Consider the following 12,489-nt stretch of genomic DNA (forward strand, 5'->3'; position numbering starts at 1 on the left):
AGGACCCTGGCTTCGGGCATCGCTATGCGCAGGATCTCCTGGCTTCAGGTTTCGGGTTTGCCTCCGGAGCTGCAGCAAACCCTACAAGATCTGCCTTTTGAGGGGCATGGATTGTTCTCGGATAAGACGGATTCCCGCCTGCAGAGCCTCAAGGACTCGAGAACAATCATGCGCTCCCTGGGGATGCATGTTGTGGGCCCCCAGCGCAGGCCATTTAGGCCGCAACCTCAGCGCTTCTACCCCCCCCCGCCTCGTCAGAGACAAGACTCGGCCCGGAGGCGAGGGCGAGGTGGTAGAAGAAGGTGGACCGGCCCTCAACCCGGCCAGAACCAGGGGCCACCTCGACCACCTTCAGGCCCCAGGCAGAACTTTTGAAGGTGCGGTCGAGGACGGCGCCCCAGTCATCCCCCAGGATCCAGCCCCCTCCTTTCGGGATCGCCTCTCCCACTTCCACCGTGCTTGGTCCCTTATAACTTCGGACCGTTGGGTCCTCCGCACGGTGGAGAGGGGATACGCTATCCAGTTTTCTTCTATCCCCCCCTCCTCCCCCCCTTCCCCGTCCCTCTTCAGGGACCCTTCTCACGAGCAACTTCTTATACAGGAAGTTTCTACGCTCCTCGCTATGGGGGCCATAGAGGAGGTTCCAGTGGAATTAAGGGGCAGGGGATTCTACTCCCGTTATTTCCTCATCCCCAAGTCCAAAGGAGGTCTGCGACCCATCTTGGACTTGCGCGGACTCAACAAATTCGTAGTAAAGTTGAAGTTCCGCATGGTCTCTCTGGGGGCCATTATCCCTTCCCTCGATCCTGGAGACTGGTTCGCCGCCCTCGACATGAAAGACGCATACTTTCACATTGCTATTTACACGCCTCACAGACGCTTCCTGCGATTCGTGGTAAACAGGGTGCACTACCAATTTGCAGTCCTTCCCTTCGGCCTATCCTCGGCCCCACGGGTGTTCACGAAATGTATGGCTGTCGTGGCAGCGTACCTTCGTCGGCAAGGGATACAGGTGTTCCCGTACCTAGACGACTGGCTGGTACGCGGTCGCGCCAAAGAACAAGTTCGCGATCACGTCCACATAATAGTGCGCACATTCAACAAGTTGGGTATCCTACTCAACAAGGACAAATCCACTCTAGAACCTACCCAGAGAATAGAATTCATCGGTGCGGTTCTAGACTCCAGACGCGCACAAGCCATCCTGCCAGACAATCGCTTTTGCACCATCACGAGCCTCATCCAAGGACTCAAGGCCTTCCCAACTACCACGGTGAGGTCATGCCTTACCCTGCTGGGTCACATGGCTTCCTGCACGTACGTAACCAGGCATGCCAGACTTCGGCTTCGCCCACTCCAGACCTGGGTGTCATCAATATACCGCCCACATCGGGACAGCCTGAATATGGTGGTCACAATCCCGAACTCGGTCCTGACCTCCCTCACATGGTGGCTAGATCACAATGTGGTTTGCGAGGGGATGCCGTTTCACGCCCCACAACCCTCTCTGCACCTGGTCACAGACGCTTCATCTCTGGGTTGGGGCGCCCATCTCAACGAGCACCATACCCAGGGCCTGTGGACTGCACCTCAGCTAGCCCTACACATCAATGTTCGGGAACTGATGGCGGTGCGCCTGGCGTGCCAGGCATTTCTCAATCTCCTACGTGGCCGCTGTGTGTTAGTTCTCACCGACAACACCACGGCCATGTTTTACATCAACAAGCAAGGAGGAGCACGTTCGTCAATTCTATGCCAAGAGGCCATTCGCCTGTGGGACTTCTGCATCGCCCACTCAATCCATCTCACGGCATCGTTCCTCCCTGGAGTCCAGAACACTTTAGCGGACCGACTCAGCAGGTCCTTTCAAACGCACGAGTGGTCTATCCGTCCGGACATCATACATTCCGTCTTCCAGAAGTGGGGGTTTCCCCAGATAGACCTGTTTGCATCTCGAGACAACAGGAAGTGCCACGTGTTCTGCTCCCTGCAAGGTCGAGCCCCAGGCTCCCTCTCGGATGCGTTTCTCCTTCCCTGGAAAGACCACCTGTTTTATGCCTTCCCTCCGTTTCCTCTGGTCCACAAGGTACTGCTCAAATTGCGCAGAGACCAGGCACAGGTGATTCTGATCGCTCCAGCGTGGCCGAGACAACATTGGTACACCACGCTGCTGGAACTCTCGGTTCAGACACCGATCCCGCTTCCGTTGTATCCGGATCTCATCACGCAGAACCACGGCCGGCTGCGTCACCCCGACCTGCAATCACTCCACCTCACGGCGTGGCTGCTCCATGGTTCACCCAGGCAGAGCAACAGTGTTCACACTCTGTCCAACAGATTCTGCTGAGCAGTAGGAAGCCTTCAACACGGACCACATACTTGGCCAAGTGGAAGCGGTTCTCCTGTTGGTGCGAGCAACGAGCCACGTCCCCATTGCACGCACCTATTCCTCTTATTTTGGAATATCTCCTCTCCCTAAAACAGCAGGGGTTGGCGATATCTTCAATTAGAGTTCACCTGGCCGCTATATCGGCCTTCCATCCAGGGGAACTCGCGTCCTCGGTATTCTCTAACCCGATGGTCGTTAGATTCCTCAAGGGCTTAGACCGGATGTACCCACAACAACGTCAGCCCGTTCCGACGTGGGACCTCAACCTGGTTCTCTCCAAGCTCACAGGTCCTCCATTCGAGCCACTGGCCACCTGTTCACTTCTGTACCTATCCTGGAAGACAGCCTTCCTCGTAGCCATCACCTCAGCAAGGCGCGTTTCTGAACTCAGGGCGCTTACATCCGAGCCCCCTTACACAGTTTTCCATAAGGATAAAGTGCAGCTTCGTCCACATCCTGCCTTTCTCCCTAAGGTGGTTTCTCCATTTCATATCAACCAGGATATATTTCTCCCGGTCTTTCACCCTAAACCACATGCTTCTCGCCAGGATCAACGTTTGCATTCTCTGGACGTACGCAGGGCCCTGGCCTTCTTTATTGACCGCACAAGGCCCTTTAGAAAGACGACGCAACTCTTCGTTGCAGTGGCCGACCGAATGAAAGGCTCACCGGTCTCATCACAACGCCTATCCTCCTGGATTACGTCTTGCATCCGGACTTGCTACGACCTGGCAGGTGTCTCAGCACCCCACCTCACCGCTCACTCCACGAGGGCACAAGCTTCCTCGGCGGCTTTCCTGGCGCAAGTTCCGATCCAGGACATTTGTAGAGCTGCGGTTTGGTCGTCAGTCCACACGTTTACAGAACACTATGCACTAGTGCAGCAGTCCAGGGACGATGCTGCCTTTGGATCAGCGGTTTTGCACACAGCAATGTCTCACTCCGACCCCACCACCTAAGTTGGGCTTGGGAGTCACCTAATGGAATGGATATGAGCAAGCACTCGAAGAAGAAAAGACGGTTACTCACCGTTGTAACTGTTGTTCTTCGAGATGTGTTGCTCATATCCATTCCAAACCCGCCCTCCGTCCCCACTGTCGGAGTAGCCGGCAAGAAGGAACTGAGGGGGCGCCGGGTCGGCTGGGGTATATATTCAGCGCCATGAAGGCGCCACTCTAGGGGGCTCCACAGCCGACCCGCCGGTGTTGCTAGGGTAAAAATCTTCCGACGATCGTGCACGCGGCGCGCACACACCTAATGGAATGGATATGAGCAACACATCTCGAAGAACAACAGTTACAACGGTGAGTAACCGTCTTTTCTGACCGGCACTAGGAACACAGCAGCAGGCACACTGCTGTTGCGGGGTGGGAGACGGCTGTGCTGCTTTGGGCTGGTCTACACTGCGGGGGGGGGATCGATCTAAGATACGCAACTTCAGCTACATGAATAGCGTAGCTGAAGTTGAAGTATCTTAGATCGATTTACCTGGGGTCCTCACAGCGCGGGATCGATGGCCGCGGTCCCGCGTCGACTCCGCTACCGCCTCTCGTTCCGGTGGAGTTCTGGAGTCGACAGGGAGCGTGTTCGGGGATCGATTTATCGCGTCTAGACGAGACGCAATAAATCGATCCCCAATAGATCGATTACTACCCGCCGATCCGGCGGGTAGTGAAGATGTACCCTTTGACATTCCTCAGCACGGAGAGCTCACAGAGCTACTCATGATGCTGCTCTCGGCAGCTGAGGGCAGGGGCTGTGGGAGAAATCTGAGAGAATCCCAAGATGCGCAGTGATCAGCTCTTCCTTCCCACAACACTGCACTGTGGGATACATACCCATGGTGCATTGCTCACCCTGTTGATGATGGTGTCCCCAATGCGGACATGATCTGTCAACAGAGGGAGCAAGTGTGAACACCCTTTGGCAATTTTTGTTTTGTTGACTTTTGGGTGTCGACATAAGTTTTGTCAACAAAACTTGGTAGTATAGACAAGCCTCCAGTCTCTGAGTGAGTTTAGGCACCTACCTACAGGGTTTGTGCATTTCAGTGGTGCCAAAACTGGGACTTAGGCTAGGTCTACACTACCCGCCTGAATCGGCGGGTAGAAATCGATCTCTCGGGGATCGAATTATCGCGTCTCGTCGGGACGCGACAATCGATCCCCGAATCGACGCTCTTACTCCACCAGCGGAGGTGGGAGTAAGCGCCGTCGACGGGGAGCCACGGAGGTCGATTTTGCCGCCGTCCTCACACAGTCTGGTGTTTTTGAGTGGAGCGGCTCACACTTTTCTTGATGTCACTACCTAATGCTCCTCTTTGTAGTACATGGGTCCCTGATTCTTGAGAAGGAGAATGTAGGAAACTAGTTCAGTGATAAATGTCACCAAAAACCAGCTTGCGTTATGAAATGTACTACTGAGCTCCATTCCTTTCCCTTGTAGAAAGGAAACATTATCTAGTGGTTAAAGCAGGGGGGTCATGGGAGTCAAGACTCCTTGGTTCTATTCCTTGTTCTGGGAGGGTAGTATGGTCCAGTGGTAAGCGGGGCCTGGGAGTCAGGACACCTGCTTCTATTCCCGACTGTGTAAAGGTTGAGAGTATAACCAGTGGTTAGAACAGGGAGAAAATATTGGTTCTAGTGTAGTTGGGGAGGTAGTGCTTAGAGAAAGACACCAATGACGATGAGATGGGCTTCAAATCCCTTTGGAAGAGGACATTGGGCCCCATTGTTGCTAATGGTTTCATATTAGAAAGCGGTACAGTGTTGCCTGGAATGATGGGAGGGGAGTCCCAAGCAGGAGAAGGGCATAGAAGTTTTACTCTTTAACCTGACCACTCCAAAACCCTCCCCAGATAGTAACTAACCTGACAATTATGGCACTAAACCCCCTAAAAAATCCCAATGACAGAAATAACACCATATAGTCTCACATAAAAAGAACAGGAGTACTTGTGGCACCTTAGAGACTAACAAATTTATTTGAGCATAAGCTTTTGTGGGCTAAAACTCACTTCATCGGATGCATGCAGTGGAAAATACAGTAGGAAGATATATATACACAGAGGACATGAAAAAATGGGTGTTGCCATACCAACTCTAACGAGAGTAATCAGTTAAGATGGGCTATTATCAGCAGGAGAAAAAAACTTTTGTAGTGATAATCAGGATGGCCCATTTCCAACAATTGACAAGAAGGTGGGAGTAACAGTAGGGGAAAAAATTAGCCTAGGCCTTGGCTACACTGGCGCTGTACAGCGCTGCAACTTGCTGTGCTCAGGGGTGTGAAAACGCCCCCTCCTGAGCGCAGCGAGTACAGCGCTGTAAAGCGCCAGTGTAATCAGAGCCTGCAGCGCTGCACGCTCGTTTGCAGCACTGCAAGCTATTCCCCTCGGAGAGGTGGAGTACTTACAGCGCTGCGAGAGAGCTCTCTCGCAGCGCTGGCGGCGCGACTACACTCGCACTTCACAGTGCTGCCGCGGCGGCGGTGGGAAGTCCTGAGTGTAGCCAGGGCCTTAGTGTCTGGACAGGATTTCATACCCTACTGACACATCTGAACCAGGAAACAGCTGCTCTTCTATACTATCGCTCCTTTAGTTTTGTGAGTGTGTCACCTCTTCAGTTCTCTTTGTGCTTAGGACAAATGCTCCTTTCAGCATTCTTGTGGCTGTTAATTGTGCATGGTGCTTGTGGGGACAGAGATGACACATAGCTGCCGTGTTTTGTGCAGCTCCATGTGTGACATGTATACATGTTAATTACTCAGATATTTGCATGTTATTATGAACTTCAGCTTCAGAAAAATTGTGTTGGTTTTGTTCTGGTGAAAGACATAAATGTAATTATCAGTTTATATACAAGGCAGATGCAGAGCAAGTTCTCCTCACACACTATTCTGCCAGCATGTCTGAATCCTGATCTGAGGTGGAGGAAATATCCTCTAGGAGTGATAGGTGCCAACTTCCTCTCTACCCGGGGGGCGCTCGACCCCCCCCCCCCGCCCTAGGCCCCACTCCCACTCCACCCCTTCCTCCAAGCTCCCACTCCCACCCTGCCTCTTCCTGCCCCCACTCCACCACTTCCCCCAATCCCTATCCCGTGCCCCGCCTCTTCCTGCCGCTGCTCCACCCTGGCCCCACCCCCACTCCACCCCTCCCCCAGGCCCCACCCCTGCCCCGCCTCTTCCTGCCCCTCCCCCAAGCACCCTGTCCCCCCTTTTCCCCCTCCCTCCCAGCGCCTCCTGCATGCCCTGGATCAGCTGATCACTGTGGGTGGGGGGCACTGGGAGGGAGTGGAAGGAGTTGATCAGCGGGCTTCCAGCAGGCAGGTGGCACTGGGGGAAGGGGTGGGAGCTAGCCACCAATGGGTGCTAAGCATCCGCTAATATTTTTTCTGTGGGTTGCTCTTAAAGCAACAGCTCCCATTAAGCAAAATATCTGCTTAAAGTTAGTATTTATATAGCCTCCATTACCATTGTATCTGAGCACTTCACAATCTTTTTATGCATTTATCCTCCCGCCAGCCCTGTGACATAGGGAAATACTATTACCCTGAGGCACAGAAAGACATAGCCTAGTGTATGCTAGAAAAGTTATACCAGCATAACTGTGTCGGTTAGAGGTATGATTTTTTAAATCTATATACAGTTATGGCCAGTATAAAATCTAGTGTGGATGCAGTTATATCAATATAAAGACACCTTAGACTGGTATAGATTATTCCACTAACCAAACCATAGTATGCTGTACTCCTAGGAGCACTTTTATACTGGTATAACTACATTGACACTATGGAGCGGTTGCTACTTTATATATACACACACCAGGATTGAACTCAGGTCTCCTAAGTTGTAGCTAAGTGTGCTAACCACAGGCACTCAAAATACAGCAGCACCCAAATACAGCTCCCTGTACAGAGCTTTGCACTGTAACATAATTTCAACAATTATTCCAGGGTTCTCATGGTCACCTAAGAAGCAGTCTCATATATATTTTTCCCACCAGTAGACTTTGAATATGATCTCCAGAATAACGCCACAGGCCTCTTTTACTTGAGCCATCGCACTAGTTGGGGAACAGGAGTCATCTGCCATGCAGACAAACCCATAGAGGGAAACATGACACACTTTGCCAGTGGGTTACAAAACTATTTGTAAGGCAGCACTTGAATGTGAGGTATCAAGATTCCTTGCTGTGAGACCACAGTGTGGGCTAGTGGTTAGACCAGGGGTAGGAAACTTATGGCATGCGTGCCAAAGGCGGCACACAAGCTGATTTTCAGTGGCACTCACACTGCCCGGGTCCTGGCTACTGGTCCGGGGGACTCTGCATTTAAATTCAATTTTTTATTAACTTATTAATTTATTAATAAAAAAATTTAAAATATAATTACTTAAGGGTAATTAAACATTTTAAAAACCTTATTTACTTTACATACAACAATAGTTTAGTTATATATTATAGCCTTATAGAAAGAGACCTTCTAAAAATGTTAAAATGTATTACTGGCACATGAAACCTTAAATTAGAGTGAATAAATGAAGACTCGGCACATCACTTCTGAAAGGTTGCCGACCCCTGGGTTAGATGCTACCCCTTGAAACAAACACCATGACACATTTGTTCTGAAGGGCAAAATGGACAAGCTGTGGGACTCCGATATCTGAGACTGCGGTTCCACTCTCAAGTCTGTCTGAAAAGACCCTGTGCAAACTCTATTAGCTTATCTGTAAAAGGAGTGAATAATAGCTACCTCCTATTTGGTAAGAGGATGAGACCTTGAGTAATATGAGTTAATAGCACTTGCTAGAAAAGCTGGGACGTGACCTCATGGCATTCTGTCTTGCAGTTCTGTATGTCCTCGTATAGGGTACAGGCTATTGCACAGGGCAGGGCCTCTCAAGTTATCACATATTATCTGAAATATGGGCAGGCATGATAGACTTGTGGAACGCATGATAATTGGCTTGTAATGAGGCTATAAAATATAAAGAGTAATAACTTGAAGAAAGAAGGCACGTGCCTGTCGTACCCTTATCACTTAGGGCTCAGTTGTCCCATTTAGGCAGAATCCGGTAGCAAGGAGCGGGGTGGAGCTACACAGCCCCTAAAAAAGCACTAGCAGGAATTTCTGCTTCTTGGAGTTCCCAGGAATGCCATGCACACTGCTATAGCCCTTCATGGAATGGAGCTTATTCCAGCCAGCTGCCCAGGGAACAGGGAGGGAGCAATTGCTGTGTTGAACACAGGATCTCTCTGACCCTTAGGCAGGCCACACTTATGAGGTAGGGAAAAGGCATTTACTCTGGCCTCTCCTGCTATGAAGAGCCAGACAGAATCTGGCCCTTTCTTTGTATGTTTCATCTGTTTTTGTTTTTTACATTGTAAGCTCTCTAGGAAAGGGACTGGGTCTCCCCATAGCATTCAGCAGCAATGGAGCCTCAAACCCAATTGTGTCTTTGGCCAATATCATAAAAGAAGTAATCATAACTCAGCTCTGGCATTTTATTCCAAGTAAACTGAAGGCCAGCCTCTAAAATAATTTAGCATATCCTGTTTTACGTTTCAAGCGTAAGAATAGAGGTTTATTAAATGACAATGTTTGATTGAAATTAGATTTGATTTAAACTATTAAAACTTTCTCCTTTCCTAAACTTGGAATAGTTCAATGCAAGAGACTTCAGGCTCATGGTACACACAGATCTTTATTGGTAGCCATAATTTTGCCCTGCTCTAAAGATAATGAACCTCTGTTATCAGAACATCATCAGCACCATAGCGAAGAGCCCAACAGGAATGGTCCATTTCCAAGCCTTCAATCCTGTAATTAGAAAAAAGAGAGAGTCTGGTATATTAAAAATAACTTACATTTTTCTAACACCTTCAAGCCCATAGGATCCCAACATACTTAAATGTCACTAGAAAAGTCGATGGGGGATTGGGCTTGTGTCCTTTTCTGCATCTTTATGAATTGGTTTTACAGGGAGGAAAACAATACAAAACAAAAAAAGAGGTGATTGGCTTGGGGTTCTTTTAACATTAGAAACTCAGGAAGATTCTATTGTGAGAGGAGATATAGTGAAGTGATGACATCAGAGGAGTGAAAAGATTTCAGAAGATGAAGCTTGGCACATAGGAACAACTGACTGCCCTTGACAAGAAGAGAGCTGACAGGCAGGCATAACCCTGCTTTCTTCACTTTGGGCCTCAGCACAGTTATGGAGATTCCTGAAGTTGCCTTGGGTGCTTGTGCCCATTTCTAGGAAAAGATTGTCTTCCTTTTCACTTACCCTCCTTTCCACTCTTATTGGTAGGTTCCTCACTCACTCTGCGGGTTTGTGCTGTAGGAGGTGGGGATAAGGTGGGCTCTGGAATAAGAGAATGAGGAAAGGAAATTTAGTGAAGGTTCAACATGCAATCACAAGGTCCATCCCAACTCTGCAATTCTGTGGTGTCTGGCTCTGCTTCGGGCATAGGGAACCACTCCTGACACCATCATTGAAAATGTGTTCCCTTCTGTGCAAGATATTGGTCACTGCACACAACTGGGAATGCCAGATGGACAGTGCCTTGTTCCTTCTTGGTTCAAAGTGGGTACATAGCACAGAAATGTCATGTTTGTGGGATGAGTAGGAGGGTGAGAGGCAAGAGTGCAACTGGCAATTTGTTCACTCACTGACCCATCAGAACTTCCAGTAAGCTCTCTGGGGCATGGGCTGTGACTTATATGTAAAGTACATGTGAGGATAAGAGAAGAACAAAAATCTGCCAGCTATCATAAGAAGTGTTTCTATTAGGAAGTCATATTTATATAGCATATTCTGCATCTACACCCATGAGTAGAGTCAGTGAGTGATCCTAAATTGGAGTCACCAAGACTCCTGGGGGTAGAGACAGTGCATCTCCAGGAACATCAGAAACAGAACTTACCCAGCACTCTCAGATGTATACAGGCCACACACTTTCCAGACAGCACCAGTATCACCTTATAATATCCCCCAGCTGCTTTGCTCACATTTTTCAGATTGAAATATCCCCCACACACAGAGACCTGCTCTCTGATGGGGCTGTTGAGAGACTTTGCATTCCCAATAACAGAGATGATTACTTCATCCCATCGAGAAGTGGAGGTGTTCCATTTTTCCACATTGAAAGACACTTTGGAGATGTTGAGGGGGACATGCCCAGAGGATCTTTCTGTCACCAGCAAGTCAGTATAATTAGAACAAACTTCACAGCCTGTTTAAAAAGAAAAAGAAAAGCGAAATTTAGTTTGGAGGACACTGTGAAGCTGGCACAGGGCAGATGGAGACCCGAATAATTAGTTTTATAAAGCTCTAGGTTCTAGAATACATTAAATCCATGAATTCCATGTTAGGTACCCAACCTAGTGGCCTGACTTTGAGGCGCTGATCTCTCCTCCTTTCAATTGACCTCAGTTGGAGCTGTTGGATACTCATCACTTCTGAAAGTCAGGCCTGTGCTGGCTGCTGCACTGTGGGAAGGGTGTGCGGGGACTGTGTTTGAGAGTGGATGTTGGAATCATCAAGAACCATTGGCCTCTAATTCCAGTGCCATCTCAGTGAGAAACCTGATTGACCCATGCAGGGCCTCTGCATTGCTGTGGGGGTAATCAGTATGTTAAGACAAGCCCATCTTAACCCCATCCCACCCAGGATACTTACAGCAGGGGAAAACAGATTAGATGCAAAAATTAAAGATACCTTGCTTCCTTGATTCCCACCCCTTCCTCGTGATGAATTTAAAACTGCATCCTTACTGACCCTGCAGTGTTACAAAGGCCATCTAAAAATTAATAACTACCCAGGTCACATCATACATTCTGAGCATCCCCTCAGAAAGCTCACTCCCAAACATTTACCCTAGGCTTGCTACAGCAAATAACCCCTCCTGCCAATCTTCTCTCTTTACTTCTGGATATCTCACCTCCACAGGCATGTCCTAACCCTGACCTATTCACAGGGGCAAGCGCACCTCCATGGGGGTGAGTCCCTACTACCATGTTCCCCCTCCCCAGCCTCCTGAATCCCACCAGCAATTGCGGTCCCACCCTAATGGGTCTCACCCCCAAGTCACTTAGCTGATGCTCCCTCCCTCTGCCACTTGGGCAAAGGTGATTGCATATACAATAAGGTGCAGATGCTCTAAATTCTCCTTTGAGTCTGAAAGCCTCTTACCCCATAAGTCAACACCTCAGTCTCACGGGGAGATGGGCCCAGCCCCAATTGTGACTGATCAGTTGTCTCCCTTCTCAGGCTGTGGAGCTAGGGCTCAGGTAATAACCTGAAGGACAATGAATCCTTGTAAAGGCCAGTATGAGTTAAACTGAACTAGAGAACTGTGGGGAGCAGGTAGGCTCTGGAGCAGGGGAGAGAACGTGGCTATTAGGTGACTTCCAGGCAGATGGCTTGGAAAGGGAGAACTGCAGGGAGTAAAATGGCTTCTGTGGGAGTCCCTGGATCAAGGGGATGATCTGGAGGAGCTGAGGTGATGGAAAAGCCTCCCAAACTATGCCTCATGTTGGGCAGAGGAACTACTTTGTTTTAGTATTTTTGCCTAAATTTTCTGTTTAACCAATACATCGGCAGGTGCAGGTTGTCCCTGAGCCCATGGATGTACACCCTGAACCCAACCAACACTGAAAATCCTATCCCTTTTACATGGATCTCTCATTCCCATGTGGGTGAGTGTCCCCCACTGCACCCCACCTGGCTCGGGGGAATAGCCAAATTTCCTGGAGCATGAGGAAGAGAAACATCTTCTATGGCTCTCTCATATTCATACGTAATTAAATAAATGCCTCCCCTCCCCTCCTTGTCCAAGAAATAAACATTTAAATAAACTGTTTCAGCCCAACAGGCAAATGGAGAACAGTTCAAAACAGACAGAATTGCTACAACCCCACCCCCACGCCATTTAACGAGAAGATCTGTGCAAAGGTACTACCTCGTGAAAAGTTAATAAATATTAATATTAAAGGGGAGAGCGGGGGAAAGAAACTAGGGTCACTGCACGTTGGCATTATATGTGCATGAGGTATTAAAAAGGAGGGATGAAGATAGTCTCTTACCCCTCCAGC

Source organism: Chrysemys picta, chromosome 12, assembly GCF_011386835.1.
Source record: "Chrysemys picta bellii isolate R12L10 chromosome 12, ASM1138683v2, whole genome shotgun sequence".
Classification (NCBI taxonomy): Eukaryota; Metazoa; Chordata; order Testudines; family Emydidae; genus Chrysemys; species Chrysemys picta.